The sequence below is a fragment of the Erythrolamprus reginae genome, chromosome 1, assembly GCF_031021105.1.
Source record: "Erythrolamprus reginae isolate rEryReg1 chromosome 1, rEryReg1.hap1, whole genome shotgun sequence".
NCBI lineage: Eukaryota > Metazoa > Chordata > Lepidosauria > Squamata > Dipsadidae > Erythrolamprus > Erythrolamprus reginae.
The window spans coordinates 358,300,927-358,317,815 of record NC_091950.1 but is presented as its reverse complement, the minus strand read 5'-3'; the positions used below and the strand labels follow the sequence as shown (position 1 = coordinate 358,317,815).

General features: G+C 40.4%; 1 protein-coding gene across 4 annotated transcripts in view; it reads right to left on the bottom strand.

Annotated features, from left to right (window-relative positions):
- Nucleotides 1–1,590, bottom strand: part of TMEM63A (transmembrane protein 63A) — a 44,203-nt gene extending 42,613 nt beyond the window's left edge. The window contains exon 1 of one of the 4 annotated variants that reach the window (XM_070734329.1): nucleotides 1,507–1,590. The gene's annotated coding sequence lies outside the window, so the exon portion shown is untranslated. The other 3 variants (XM_070734328.1, XM_070734325.1, XM_070734326.1) reach the window with 3 other exon arrangements.
- Between the last annotated feature and the right edge of the window lie 15,299 nt (nucleotides 1,591–16,889).

Here is a 16,889-nt window from a genome sequence, read left to right as displayed (position 1 = left end):
GAGGTTTTGGGACTAGAATTGTATTCCTTCTGATAGTGTCCTTCCCTCCCATTTTTAGTTTAATTATTTGCTGTTAAACATAGAGATATACAGATATTTTCTTTGTGTGCATTCTTTTTAGGTTAGCTGGGATGTATATCACTGAAGATATACACCATAATTAGATTGGTCTATAAACCCAGTAAAATAAATTAATATTTCTAAGAGGTACAAACTATCATTCCTTTAACCCAGTTTTACAACTACAATTACAATTTATTTACCTCCAATTCAGTCATTTATTTTGCCAGACAGTTATGCAGTGAATTCTGAAAGAGTCTATAAAATCAGACTAAAAGCTACTCACACAAAATAAATTATAGGCAAATAGATTGGCGATGTGATTACAAAATGCATAGAAACCTACGATTCCATCAGGAAATCAGAATCCATAGAGCAAAATAATTTAGCTATCACAATTCCACAAGAATTGTTTAACACTTAACAAACTTAGCTTAAAACTTCTTTCTGAAATTTCAAATAGTTTCTCGAAAACAATTTCAAAAATCCCTGCAGATGGCAGAATGGAGTCACTTTCACTTGCCATCAAATCATTGAGACTGAAATACCTGTATTTCTAGTCTTAGAATATCTATGTATGTTATTTATAGATAACTTACTAAAGCTCTCATAGTGCCTGTGCTCATTTGGGCAGAATTTAAAAAAAAACAACCAAACCTCAAGATCACCGCATAAAATATCTGAATATTGAATAGAACCTTATTCTCCCTTACTATATAAAAATAATGGAGGCCTAACCTTGATTGGCACTTCCTTCTTTCCTTAATGTTATTTTTCATGAAGCAAGGACTTCAAGAGGTGTGGTCTTCTGCATCAGTAATTCTTCCTTTCTGACTTCCAAGCAACTGTCAAAACTGAACTGGAAGCAGCAGCCGAAGCTTGCAGGGACCTACCAGATCCAGGGTGCAAAAACCCGGCAGAGGCAGGATCTTTTTCTTTTTTGCTGCCATTTAAAACGATCATCCGGATTTTGCAGCCCCGATCAGTCTATCAATTATAGACTCTATCAATTATAGAGCTCTTTTTTTTATTCCTTTAGACCAGGGCGAGATGACAGTCAGGTGGGCGAAGCTAAGTGAAATTATACGGCGGAATAAAAATAACGGCAACAGGTGGGCAGGTTGGGAAGGCTACGGGAATCGCTTCAGGAGGCGGGGAGGTCTCGAAGACCCAAAACCCAGCCAGTCGCTCGCAGCCGATCGGCGGAGAGATGCGGCAGCCAAGGGGAAGCGACAACAGCTGCTGCGGTTCTCACTTCAGTTGTTTTGGGTAACCTTATTAACTTCCCCTTCCCGCACTCCTCATGGCTGGGCGCTCTTGGCTTTCCCGCTTCCCAAGCTTGGCCACCGCAGCCAAGCAGAGCGTGAACGAGAGAGTATCTCTCCCCCTCCCTCCCTCCCCCCGCCGCCCCGGCTTCGGCCACCAGCAGCCCAGCCCCCCACCTACCGTTCTACGGGAAACCAATAGGGATACACAGCGCAGCCGCTTCGCTCTTCGAACAAAACGGGAGGCGACTCCGAATGTCGCGCATGCGCCGAGGGGGGGGAACAGAGTGGATGCAACTGCCTGCCTCCCCTTTTAAGATTAGGTGCGTCGGACGGGCGGCGGTGCGACCTGCTTGCCACGTCGGGAATATTATGCCTCCTCTTCCCCCTCCCACGACGTATTTGGGAAATTAGCCCCTAAAGCTAACGCTCTCCGAGGAGAATGCAGCCTTCGGAGGAGGAGGCGTTAGCTGTCTTTGGATCCTAAAATATTTAGAGCTATTTATTTGTTCGCTTGTTTGTATATTTTCCCAATTCCCCTAGGGCAGTGTTTCCCAACCTTGACAACTTGAAGATATTTGGACTTCAATTCCCAGAATTCCCCAGCCAGCGAATGCTGTCTGGGGAATTCTGGGAGTTGAAGTCCAGATATCTTCAAGTTGCCAAGGTTGGGAAACACTGCCCTAGGGACACTGGGCGGCTAGCTGTCCAAGGGAGGCGGCAAAACTTTAGTAGACTCGGGTTCAGTTGCAGCGTGGGAAGCCCGGTTTCAGACGGCTTCTTTTAATACGGCACAGATCGAACATGTCAAACTACACTGCTCAAAAAATAATAATAAAAGAGAACACTCAAACAACACATTATAACTCCAAGGAAATCAAACTTCTGTGACATCAAACTGTCCACTTAGGAAGCAACACTGATTGACAATCAATTTCACATGCTGTTGTGCACATTCAATTTTGTACAGAAGAAAGTATTTAATGAGAATATTTCATTCATTCAGATCTAGCATGTGTTATTTGCGTGTTCCCTTTATTGTTTTGAGCAGTATATTTACTACAATTGCCACTAGTTTTTTCTCATCATTCCTATCATCCATCGCCTCTCACTTATGACTGTATGGCTATAACTTGCTGCTTGTATCCTTAAGATTTTTATTAACATTGATTGTTTCCTCATTGCTTATTTGACCCCTATGACAATCATTAAGTGTTGTACCTCATGATTCTTGACAAATATTGCATATATTTTCTTTCTTTAAAAAAAAAATATTTTATTGATTTTTAATTTCGAGACAAAACAAAAACACAGACAAAACACAGAACATTAAAAAGGAGCCAAAACCGCTTCATTCTTCTCAGAAGTCTCCGGGATTCTTACAAGTCATATTAAGAGAGAGAAAAAGGTAAATAAAGAGAAAATGTCAGCTATATATAACACTAAACTACTAATTACAGAAATTACATGATTTTATACCATCTGATATAGAAATATACTATTACATAAGTATTCTTTCATTTAACCAATCATAAAACTTATACCAAATTTTATTACATTCCGATTCTTCTTGTCCTTTTAACCACCTTGTCATCATATCCATTTCAGCGCAATCAGTAATCCTATTGATTATTTCTTCTTCTTTTGGAATTTCAACATCCTTCCATCTTTGTGCGTAGCTAGTTTGGCTGCTAAGACATGTATTAATAGATATTTAGTTTATTTTTAAAATTTTTATATTTTTGAGAGTGTATACCTAGTAGAAAAAATTCTGGAGTCTTTCCCACTTCATCTTGTAAATTTTTGTTTATGTGCACTGAGAGCATATGCACCAAAGGCAAATTCCTTGTGCATCCAATCACATTTGGCCGATAAAGAATTATATCAGCGAGGTATGAGCTGTAGCAATGAGGGAAAGGCAGTGGATTTACTAGGGCAAAGGTGGAGGACACGGGTTTCTCTTAAATTCCCAGCTATTCCCTATTCGGCTGCCCTGGGTTGGATTTGAAAATTATTTTGCTAGTGGTTTCTTGCCCAACCCCCCCAAATTTTAACCATAGATTGTCTACAGTCGACCTCCACATTTTTAAGAAGGGTACGTAAGCACACCACTGTGCCTACCATCCCTATTGTCCTCTTTTATCGTTTCTTTTTACTTATGTTTTTGCAAACTACTACTATCCCATACCTGTCTGACAAATTAAATAAAATAAATAATTCTCAACCTTGGCTATTGTAAAGACCTGTGCACATCAACTCCCCAGAAGTCGAAGGCGAGAGAGAATTGAAGTCTATAGGGCTTGAAAGACTAAAGTTGAGAAACTCCTCTCTATGGAGATTATTTGGTCATCCAAGCCGTGGTTGTCCCAAAGGTGCTGTAGCAAGAGGCAACTGGACTTTCTTCTTCAGCTTCTTGGATGAGAAACTAAAAGTCTACAAAGAAAAACAGGAAAGGCCAGTTTGCTTCTTGCAAAAGCACCTTGGGTTGCAAAATACTGTTAAGCAAAGACTGGAGAGGTTCCGTCCCACAATCTCTCCTTGTGGTAAGGCTTAAGTCAAAAGGCTGTGCTGTTACAATAATGTAATAGTGTTTTTCCTAAAAGTTGTAAATGAGCGCAGAGAGCCCCAATAGATTAGAGAGATTAGAGGGATAAAGGCTCTGTGAGATGGGCACTGTTGTGATTCAGCCTGAGGCTGCTCAGAGACCAGCTGTGTCTCTGCTGGCTCCATGCCCGGAGGAGGATGACAGCGCAGAGAAGGGGGCTGAACAGTCAGACAGGGGAGAGGAGAGTCAGGAATGGGATGAAGGAGAACAGCATGAGAGCCCCCGGGGGGGGGGGCTCTCCCCAGCCAGTAGCTTGGAGTCATCAGGTGATGACGCACAAGCTGTCATTGACATGAGACAGCGACGTTCAGAGCAACGAAAGGAGCAGTTAAAGAGATATTATCACCATTGAAGTAGAAAAAGCTGGGTTTGGGTGTGGTCCTCATCAGCAGGGTTTAAAAGGCAGGCAAGCCCTTGAAGCCATGTGGAGTGTTATCAGCTTGGCGTGGCGTTATCCTGTCTTGTTTCTCGGCGTCTCTGTTCCTGGCTTGTGGCCCAGCAGCTTTGGAAGATCCGTGGGAGGTGTAGGTCTGCTATCTACAGCCTTGGCTTGGCAGCAAGAATTCTGTATTGCTGCATGGACTTTTGGCCTTCGTGAATATATCTGAAGATACAGCATTTTCCTGTTTGTAAGGACATTTTCTGTTACCTGTGTTTTTCTTGAATTTTATAAAACTGCCTTTGCCTTTTACCAGTGTGTCTGGCTTCTCTTTTTGGGTTGGTATTGGCTTCTGGAGTGACCCAGACAGAACAGGCACTATGAAAATTTAACAAATCAAATATATAAACAAATTTGTCCCATGCCTAAGATTAATCATTTTGTCTTATATAGATTTTTTTTATTAAAACACCATCTGATGCATCAAGAATGCTTCAAAAAGCATTACATGGGCAATTTATCAATAGTTTGCTAAGAGATTAATGTCAGAGTATTGGATTTTCTCAAGTGAGACCTCCTTTAAAAATGGCTAAAAGATATTTTGTGTGCATTGTATTTGCATATTAGAGCTTTTTAATATTTCTAGTGTGCCCACGCATTTTGAGCTGTCCAAAAATGATTTATTGTGTTACCCAGCCATTTCTCTGCCAACATAAAACCTATTTTAAACCAGGGATGGCAAAGTGATGCTATAAATCACTAATGCAGAAACAGTGATGATATCCTGAGACACATTCTAATTTGCTGGTCTCTTCCTGTAGATATTAATACTGGTATTTGCCACAGTACCAAGGGTCTACAGAAACTGGTTTATCTTTTTACATTGCGGTTTTTAAATAGTATTACTACTAATAGGCAACATATTTTACCTGACTATTTGCAGAAGGTTACAGTGGGGGTGGAAACTAGGATTGTGAGTCCGATGATATGTTTTGATTGTAATGCTAATTCATTTGTTTTCCCACATATTTTTTTAAATGAACAAGTCTTTCATTTCTTTAATTGGCTTCTCTATAACTTGTGTGGAAAATAGATCATATTTTAGGTCATGCTTATGCAGAAATATTGAAAATTCAAAAAGGTTTATACATTTTTAGGCAACACTGTAGCTTCAAAAACCATAGTGGGACCCTGAATAAACTAATGTATGAGCTCAAAGTTTAGCAGCACATAGATTTATAAGCTCAGCGTCTCCTTGGCTATTGTAATGTTGCATTAGTTTACTATCCATTTATTAAGATGAAAGTAACCCTTTGGTTAGGATTGGTTTTGGATTTTTCTCACTAATCTGCATAAAAAGCATTTATATGAAACAATTCTACCAATACATCTGTCATTCTCCATTTCTGACTTTATAAATTGGAGTTTGAACTGAATGGCTTGTTGTACTATTGATAAATTCAGTATTTATTTGTATTGAAAGATAAAACCTCCTTCAAATCTTCATCGGTTCTTGGTGACCATGTCCATGCAGTTGTTTAAGCATGATTTGGAAATGGTTTGATATATTCCCATTGCCTCAATTCCTCAGTACAGACTACAATCTTAGAATGGCTAAATTATGTCTGCTATCCAAGTACAGTGATCCCTCGATTAGCGCGGGGGTTACGTTCCAAGACCTCCCGCGCTAATCGATTTCCGCGTTATAGTGGTGCGGAAGTAAAAAACACCATCTGCGCATGCGCGCCATTTTTTTCATGGCCGCACATGCGCAGAAGGTGGAGCGACGCAAGTTCGGAGGCTGGCAATGCAATGGTGATTTTTTCCGGGCTTCTCGCCGCTACCCCCCACCCGCCCGATTCGCCCCGCTCACCGGCTTTCTTGGGGCAGCGCTGGCGGCAATGGCAATGGCAACCTTCCCTCCTTCCCTCCCTCCCTCCTTCCTTCCTCTCACCGGCTTTCTTGGGGCAGCGCTGGCGGCAATGGCAACCCTCCCTCCTTCCCTCCCTCCCTCCCTCCCTCCTTCCTTCCTTCCTTCCTCTCACCGGCTTTCTTGGGGCAGCGCTGGCGGCAATGGCAACCCTCCCTCCTTCCCTCCCTCCCTCCCTCCTTCCTTCCTTCCTTCCTTCCTTCCTTCCTTCCTTCCTCTCACCGGCTTTCTTGGGGCAGCGCTGGCGGCAATGGCAACCCTCCCTCCTTCCCTCCTTCCTTCCCTCCTTCCCTTCTCTCCCTCCCTCCTTCCCTCCCTCCCTCCTTCCCTCCCTCCTTCCCTTCCCTCCCTCCCTCCTTCCCTCCCTCCTTCCCTCCTTCCCTTCTCTCCCTCCCTTCTCTCCCTCCTTTCTCAAAAAGCACTTAAATACTGTACTGTACTGTGTAATGACAGAATAAAACCCCCCAGGCCTCACCTGTGTTTGAATTTCATTCACTCAGTCATTCATTCATTCATTCTTCTGTACAGTATGTACAGTACAGTACTGTATGCCACTCAGTCCCAACACTTTTAACCCATAAATTACCATTTCCCATCCCCTTAATTACCATTACTGTACACATTGAATAAGACTCTTAAGTTATGAACAATAACATATTTATTTACATTTTTGGGGGTGGGGTGGGGGTTAGCATAACTGGGATAACTAGGGATCTTCTTCTATCACCATTTCTACAATGGACGCTGCAGGTGATGGTGTGACAGACCTCTTGGTTTTTGTGACAAACATGGTCATGGGCAGTTGTTGGCGCCGTTTCTTTTTCTGGCCTAACATGGATCTGTATGGTGCAAAGATGTTGTCAAGGGAGGCTTTAAACTGTATAGAGCGAGTCATGTTGGGATCCCAAAGTTCCGCCATGCGTTGCAGATGTGCAGCAGTTCTGTTCATTTCTGCAAGCCGCTCAAGCGTTAGGCCAATATCTTCTTCTTCCTCAGCTTCTTCAGCTCCCTCTTCCTCCTCTTCTTCACTCGCTGACCTGGTCAGCTCCTCCAGATCTTTGTCTGTCAGCGGTAGGCCATGCTCATCAAGCAAATCATTGACTTCCTCTGGTGTCATGTCAACGAAGCCTTCTCCACCCAGTGCCTGTGCCAGCTTCACAGAGGTCTGGACTGCAGCATCTTGGATTTCTTCGGGAGCAAATCCCTTGTAATCATGCACCACTTCTGGCCACAATTTCCTCCAGCAGGCATTCATTGTCTGTGTCTTCATATCCATTAAGGCATTCTGAATGTTCTTCAGACAAGATGCAATTGTGTACTGATGCCAGTAGGCCTTCAATGTGAAGTTTTCATCAGCATCCATTGCTTCCACGATGCTTCCAAGAGAATTGCGCGTGTACAGTGCCTTAAATGCACGGATAATACCTTGATCCATCGGCTGGATAAGCGATGTGGTGTTTGGTGGCAAGAATTCGACTTGCACTCCATCATGTTCATGGTCCAGGTGATCATGGCCTCCAGCATTGTCCATTAGGAGAAGCACTTTGAAATCGAGTCCTTTGCGAGCCAAATACACCTCCACCTGTGGGATGAAGCACTGATGAAACCAGTCCCGCGTGAGGGGTTTTGTAATCCATGCTTTAGGATTATGCATCCAGTACACTGGCAATGAATTCTTGTTTCTGTTCTTGAGGGCTCTTGGATTTCGTGACTTATAGATTAGCCCTGGCTTCATCAAAAAGCCTGCTGCATTCCCACACATGATCAAAGTCACTCGATCTTTCATGGCCTTAAAACCAGGGGCTTTGGCTTCATCTTGCATCAAGAAAGTCCTTGAAGGCATCCTCTTCCAGAACAGGCCTGTTTCGTCCATGTTGAACACCTGTTCTGGAAGGTAGCCCCCTTCTGCAATTAGGTCTTTAAACGTGCCCTGGACAAAGTTTTCTGCTGCACCTGTATCTGCTGAGGCAGCTTCTCCATGCAATGATACACTCTTCAGGCCATAGCGCCGTTGAAATTTCTCAAACCACCCTTTGCTTGCTGTGAATGTGGCTGGGGCTGAAGAAGCAGAAGAATGACAGGAAAGGGAGAGAGAAGTGACTTGAATGAAAGCATACAGAGTAAATGCCCACCTCCTTCCCTCCCTCCTTCCCTCCTTCCTTCCTTCCTTCCTTCCTTCCTTCCTTCCCTCCCTCCTTCCCTCCCTCCCTCCTTCCCTCCCTCCTTCCCTCCCTCCCTCCTTCCCTCCTTCCTTCCTTCCTTCCCTCCCTCCTTCCCTCCCTCCCTCCTTCCCTCCTTCCCTCCCTCCCCTCCTTCCCTGCTCCTTCCTTAAAAAACACTTAAATACAGTATGTAATGACAGAATAAAAAACCCCAGCCCTTACCTGCGTTTCCCTCATCTGCATCGCCTCCTTCTGTGTCTTCAAGACGGTTGTACAGTTGCTGTGCCTTGGTTCTTATGGTGTTGGTATCCAAAGCAATGCTCTTTTTGCGGCAGTCTTGTACCCACAGGGACAAAGCAGCTTCCATCTTCATAAGGCGCTTGTTTCTAGGCGTCACCATTCTTTTTGCAGCCTTGTTGAATGCCATCAGAGAACCTTGCCTTATCTTTTTCTCGTCGTTCCGAATGGTTCGCACACTCGATTCGTTGATCCCATACTGCCGACCAACATCTGCATAAGAGCGTCCCTCTTTCAGCATGTCCAAAATGTCAATTTTCTCTTTAATTGTGAGTATCCTCCTGCTCTTTTTAGCGTCGCCGCCTCCACTCTGTGTGCAACGTTTAGGAGGCATCTTCCAACAAGTCTGAACAAGTTCCAACAGTTGCAAAGCTTTTTTTTGCGTTTGCAACGATTGGTCGAGATTTTGGCCAATCAGCAATCAGTATGACATCATCGGGCGGGAAAAACCGTGGTGTAGAGAAAAAACCGCGGACTTATTTTTTAATTAATATTTTTTGAAAAACCGCGTTGCAGCGTTTCGCGCTAATCGAGACCGTGCTAATCGAGGGATCACTGTATAACTAGTTCTGGCCCAGTATACCTTTCCAGAGTTGGCCAAAATCAGCTTGATAGTGCCACATAAATGGTTCAGTAGTTACTAAACATTTATTTTTCAGTCCTAGAGATAAATAAAAACCTAAAGACAAAATCTAATTATACAGATAAATTATTCAAATCTTTCATTATATTTTGGATAATCCACTTATCACTTGAGTAATCTTAACGCCCAAGGCCTGTGCACAACTACCTACATTTACATGTGTGATTGTATCCACATGAGTTCAATTAGTGAGCCACAGTACACACCTATTTCAGAGTAAACTCAACTTCTTATTATGCCTCCCAGCAGGATTTTCCTTTATGGATAATGCTCCCCTGAGGTACACATAGATTTTAGACAGTGAGTACTATGAGGTGTTATCCCATAACATCTATCTGTGGATGTATTATTTCCATTACAGATTTTCTTCCAGTGGTGAAAGTGAAATAAAGATTAGATTATCTGTTAAATGCCTCTTTGTTACAAATTCTAGTTATTATGATTAATTCACTTTCCTAATAGTGCTTGCCTTTTAAATGTTTCTCTTTCTGAAAATTATTTTACTTTTTATAATTAAATAATCTGTACAATTTTTACAGGGTCTGTTTTAAAGGATTTGATTCACAAATGTTTTTCCCATTTTTAATTTTTATTTTCAAAAACGTTAAAATGTTTTAAACTGTCATTTATCTACACAATTCCTTCTATATTCAAAAATAAAACAAATATTAATGCCACCCTAATAGGAACTCATCTAATTCTAGATTTTCATGTGAAAAAAGAAGAGAGAGGAAGGTTTGAAATAAATAAGGAAGACTTATTCATATGGATGTTCAATATACTCATCCTTTTTCAAAAGTTAATACAAGAATTATATTGATAAAGTATAGAAAAATTCTCTTTTTTTGCTATTAATTTCTCCGCCTCCTTCAAATAATTCCTTTGTTCTTGTCTTCATTTTTCTGTGGAATTTCCAAGCCCTTAATTCTTAGAATTTCTTCATATCTTTACATGGTGATTAGATTGTTTGGGTTGAGTAATTTGTGTTCAGACCTCAGCCAGAAGGAGGGGAAGAAAAATATTTTATATAATATTAATTGATGCCTTAATACATACTCAGATATTTGAATTTTGTTTTCAAATGAATTAATAACTAACTAACTATTTTTATGGTATAAAAGCTTTTTATTTAAATTGTTTAAACAAATACTTCTCTGGATATTTACTTTGTGTCCATGTTTTATTGACAAAAAGTCTTGTATATTGCACCGAGTTCCATTGCAGAGTGCAGAGTGTTTTTGTATGTTTTTTTAAATGTGGAATCTATAGGCAATGACCTTCAAACATGTATACTTACAGTTTTTTTAATTGAATACATGTTCCTGCATCCAGAATCTGCCTCTAATCTAAATAAGATGGCCATGTGTCCCATATTATAGAGAAAACTGCTCTTTTAGCCATTTTATGAGTGTGATTAAGAATGATAAGATAAATTGATTACCTTTCCCATTATTGTATATCTTTTAAATTCTAGCATTATTTTAACACTCTATTCATTATATTAAATAACAGACATACAGCTTTCATGTAGATTTTCCTCCTTTCTCATCTCCCCCCTCCCCAACAGTATCTAAGTAGCTAGTGCAGCTGTTAAGAAACAGGAAAATCTGATGCCAATATACTTGATATGGGGAGTAACTACATTGATTCTTGTAACCAACCACAATGGCATCAAGATAATAACTAGTGCATCATTACATTGCTGTGCGAAGGATACAGCTTAGTTACTATTTGCACTGTGATATCTAGTGCCTATATAAATTATGTTGTTTGCAACGGGGCCTCCTGATATATGTGTCTTCATGTCATAGGGTAGGAGTTTATAATTACTGATAGTTCATTGCATCCATTGTTTTTATTTGCTTTCAGCAACTTAAAATAGATCAGTAAGTTTTTATATATATTTATATATATATTTGTTTTCGTAATAATATATATATATATATATTATTTATATATATTGATCTATTTATATATTTTATATATATATATATATATATATATATATATATATATATATATATATATATATATATATATAAAAATAATCAGATATTACTGCTAATTGTACATGATATAGTACAAATCCTGTTATTTCTGTTGTAGATATTCTTCTGCCATTGATTTTCACCAGAATCACTACAAATATCACCCCTTCTCTAATTTGCAGACTTGAAAGGGAAGCTAAGTTGGTTTTGCAATAATACTTCACAGATCTTTAGCAGGAACCATTTTCTGCCATGCTTCGTCTGACTGAACTTTTTCTCAAGGTTGACTGAGATTGCAAATTACTTGTCTTTGATTAGCGTGCAGCTTGTAGCAATTTCCTTTGTAGGTCTTTATTAATGCATTCATATCACACTTGTAGAAGCTTCTGTTCTATTTGCAGGAGCTAAAGTATAGCTGCCCCTACTATTCCATGCTTAAATTAAGGAAGTTTGGGGGGGGGAAATAAATTCAATTCAATTCTATTCTATTTATTAGATTTGTATGCCGCCCCTCTCCGTAGACTTGGGGTGGCTCACAACAATAATAACACAATATATAAAAAATCTAACAATTAAAAGTCACTAAAAAAACCCTTATTAAAAAGGAAACATACACACAAACATACCATGCATAAACCTTATAGGCCCAGGGGAGATGTCTCAGTTCCCCCATGCCTGGCGGCAGAAGTGGGTTTTAAGAAGTTTACGAAAGACAAGGAGGGTGGGGGCAATTCTAATCTCCGGGGGGAGCTGGTTCCAGAGGGTTGGGGCCACCACAGAGAAGGCTCTTCCCCTGGGTCCTGCCAGATGACATTGTTTAGTCGACGGGACCCGGAGAAGGCCAGCTCTGTGAGACCTAACCAGTCGCTGGAATTCGTGCGGCAGAAGGCGGTCTCGGAGATATTCTGGCCCGATGTCATGAAGGGCTTTATAGGTCATGACCCACGCTTTGAATTGTGACCAGAAACTGATCGACAATCAATGCAGACTGCGGAGTGTTGATGTAACATGGGCATACCTAGGGAAGCCCATGATTGCTCTCGCAGCTGCATTTTGCACGATCTGAAGTTTCCAAACACTCTTCAAAGGTAGCCCCATGTAGAGAGCGTTACAGTAGTCGAACCTCGAGGTGATGAAGGCGTGAGTGACTGTGAGTAATGACTTCTGGTCCAAATAGGGCCGCAACTGGTGCACCAGATGAACCTGGCAAACGCCCCCTTTGCCACAGCTGAAAGATGGTTTTCTAATGTTAGCTGTGGATAGAGGAGGACGCCCAAGTTGCGGACCCTCTCTGAGGGGGTCAATAATTCCTCCCCCATGGTGATGGACGGACAGATGGGATTGTCCTTGGGAGGCAGAACCCATAGCCACTCCGTCTTATCAGGGTTGAGTTTGAGTCTGTTGACACCCATCCAGACCCCAACAGCCTCCAGGCACCGGCACATCACTTCCACTGCTTCGCTGACTGGACATGGGGTGGAGATGCAAAGCTGAGTATCATCAGCGTACTGATGATACCTCACCCCATGCCCTTGGATGATCTCACCCAACAATGCCAACAAAGCTGGAATTAAAGGTAAAAGCTGTTGTTTTCAGAACACTGCATAATTAATTGTGCAAACTGAAGCTACAAAATGGAGTGAGAAACCCAGAAATTCAAATTGGTACAACAGAAGAAAAACTTCCTGGCTTCTATCAAAGATTGTAGTAGAGGTCATTGGAAGCATAACAAACCTCCTGATTGAAGTGGAATTTAAGTGAAACTATTTTGCCTTTCCCTTATGAGTGTTTTATTTTGCTGTGTTATTCACTTTCTAAATATTTCAGTGGATCATTAGGTCTATGATTGAGCTAGAAATTCTAAAATACATTAGCATAAATGCATCGTGTCATCTCAGTCCCTGTTGTGCGAGATAGAGCCTACTGTAATAGAGAGATAAGAGGCAGATCTATGAAAGGAGATACAAATATTTCAGTTATTATGGTTCCTACTGCTGTTTCTTCCTACTTGCAAGATTGACTGCTCTCATGTACGCCACTCCACATAATTAGATCATCGGAGGACATCTTTTGTGAATCTCACTTCAGATTAATTGATATCTGCCATTAATTTTGCAGAACCCCATGCAATGGAGAAAAGCACCATTGGAGCTTAACCAAGCCACTTCTTTGCTACAGTTTAGGAGGGGATTTACTCAAGCATCTTCATTGGTTTAAATTATTTTAACTCTTTTAATATCATCTCATAGTATTGTTTTAACAATGTGTTCAGATTCCACATTATGGTTTGTACATTTGCCCTCCTACATTCTTTTTTTTAAAGTTTCTTTATTGTTTTCAAAATAAAAAAAGAAAGTATTTCTTACATGTTTTGTTTTTACAGGTCTTAATCCATCTCCTGCATTCTTAAGTAGTTTAATTGTGCAGTACAATTTCTGAGTTATAAAATTCAAGTTTTGGTATGTATGCATATATTTATTTATATCCCATCTTCATTATATTTGCAAATAACTCAAGGCAGCAAATGTATTCAACAAATCTTCTTCCTCCTATTTTCCTTATGACAACGACCTTGGGGGATGAATTGGGCTGAGAGAGAGAGAGATACTGGTCCAAGGTTACCCAACTGATTTCCATGACTAGAGTGAACCAGAACCCGTGGTCTCCCGTTTTCTAGCTTGGTGCCTTAACCACTAGACCAAACTGATTCCTGACATGAGCCTAACAATATTCAACGAGTATAGCATAAAAAGCCTAGAAAGCCTAGAGCTAAGACGCCTTAAACAAGATTTAAGTATTGCCCACAAGATCATATGCTGCAACGTGCTGCCTGTCGGCGACTACTTCAGCTTCAACCACAACAACACAAGAGCACCCAACAGATTTAAACTTAATATTAACCGCTCCAAACTTGACTGTAAAAAATACGACTTCAGTAACCGAGTTGTCGAAGCGTGGAACTCATTACCAGACTCCATTTGTTTGTTTGTTTGTTTGTTTGTTTGTTTATTTGATTTGTATGCTGCCCCTCTCTGGAGACTCGGGGCGGCTAACAGCAATAATAAGACAGCGTACAATAATAATCCAATACTAAAAACAATTAAAAACCCATTAATATAAAAACCAAACATACATACAGACATACCATGCATAAAATTGTAAAGGGCTAGGGGGAAGAGTATCTCAATTCCCCCATGCCTGGTGGCAGAGGTGGGTTTTAAGTAGCTTACGAAAGGCAAGGAGGTAGGGGCAATTCTAATCTCTGGGGAGAGTTGGTTCCAGAGGACCATAGTGTCATCCTCAAACCCCCAACACTTTACCCTTAGATTATCTACGGTTGACCTATCCAGATTCCTAAGAGGTCAGTAAGGGGCGAGTACAAGTGCACTAGAGTGCCTTCCGTCCCCTGTCCTATTGCTCTCCTATATCTCCTATCCCTTTCTTCTATTCCTATATCTCTTCTTCTATTCTTTTGTTGATATGTTCTATTACTATATCTTCTTTTTTATTATTTCCTAGATATATTTTACTATGAGTATCTCCTCTATAACCTTCATCATGTATTTTACTATGTGTATATAGATATATACCCACTAAAACCCTCATTGTGTATTGGACAAAATAAATAAATAAAAAATATAAATAAATAAATAAATAAATAAAATGTAATTTTTTTGTTTTGTTTATTAAATTAATACTTGGGAGGCCGGGGTGAATGTGGTGCTCAAGGAAGGGTAGCATCTCTGGTGTAGGAGCATGTCGTGTCCTTTTACAGCAGCTCATTTAGGGCAGCTTTTAGGGCAGCTCGTTCACCTTTGGTGCCCACCTGTCACTCAGCTCTCACCTGTGGCTCCTAGTAGCCATACCCCGGGCAACAGCTTCCACAGCCTGGCCAAACCAGGCTGAGAGTAGCCGATGGGTCATTGACCTTCAGCGAGATAGGGACTTGTCTATCCTGAGCATATGAAGACAGATTCCAGTGGGTTGAGCAGATGAAACCTACTAAAATAGGTCAATGGTCATTAAGGCGGTCTCTGTAAGCAATGTGGTACGCTAAGAGCACAGCAAGGCATGAAAGACGCTCTGGTCAACCATTAGGAGAAGAGAAACTCTGACTGCAAACCTCCACTGCCTTGTGGCTATATCCTTCATTGGAAAAGGCTTCAGGAGTAAACCTTGAGACAAAATCCAGAGCCGGAGTCCTGGAAGCAGTCCGTGAGTGTGTACAGCCATGTTCTGATAACTCCTGCGACGTAGCTGGAACCAATTATATTCATTCCATTGGAATATTTCAGAGACATGGAGAGGGGGGATCTGTTGCTTGGGTAACAGTGTCCTCCTTACCAACCTGCCCAGCTTCATGCTCTGGGGAATCCAGAGCATGATACCATGATCTTTCAAGACTGAAGAATGCCAATGCAACTTGGGATCCCAACGAACATGGTAACTCTTGAATCTATGTTAAATAAAATGTTACTTTGGTTTTTATTTTTGTTATTTTTTAAGGTGACCATATATGGTCCAAGGGATTGTCAGACATGGGCAGGAAGAATTTATTCTTACTCAGATGGGAAGATTACTGAAAGCTTTGTTACCAAGTGGTATGATCTGATTCACACATAAAATTCAACCATGATGAGCTTTCATGGGTGTTTTTAGCTTAGTGTGATGTGTGATTCCACCCATTAAGACTTAATATTATATGCTATCTAGATCATTGTTCAATGAATCATCACTTTAAAAAAAAATGTTTAATACTTTTTGTGGAGTGAACAAATTCTTTTAGTCTAATCTATTTTAAAATTGTAAAAAACGGAAAGGGGTGTTGTTAACGCAATCTTCAGCGACAGCAAATTAAAACTGAAATAAACAATAAATAAAAATAGCACAATTATTCAATTGTTTATTTATTTTTTTCAATTTAGACAGAAGCCCATCTAACAATAGGAACTAATAATACCATAACATCACAGCAAATGGAAACAAGTCAAGGAACCAAACCACATTTAAATAACCACTTCATAGGCTTAACTGCCTGGGAACACATTTACATCTTGAGAGTTTTACCAAAAACCAGCAAGATCAGAGCCGATCTTTTGAACAGTATTCTAAAAGACCCAAAAAAAATCCGCTTTTACTGAGTCCTACAATATATTATTTTATTTTAAATATGTAATTTATTGTTTTAAATGTACGTAAAATGTGCACCATGCTTATCTTGCAACAGCTTTACGATTAGATTTAAATCAATTACAATTCCTTAGTAACACCTAGGTTTATAGATAAAAGAGCATGTTAATTATGCAGCAGACAGTACACGTTTTATAAGTATCAGTTACATAATGAAAGAAAAATCTTTTATTTATAGGCATGACCAATGCAAACTTTACCTGCTCTTTTGGTTGAAAATGAGATTTTCATTTTCTCTTTCATATTTCAATCTAAGCAGACACTTTAAATCCCTTGTCTGACATTGTAAATCCACCCTGTAGGTTCCAATCCACATTGCTCAGAAAGCTCACCTACATAAGACTTGCCTTTTCTTGTTTGCATGACAAAA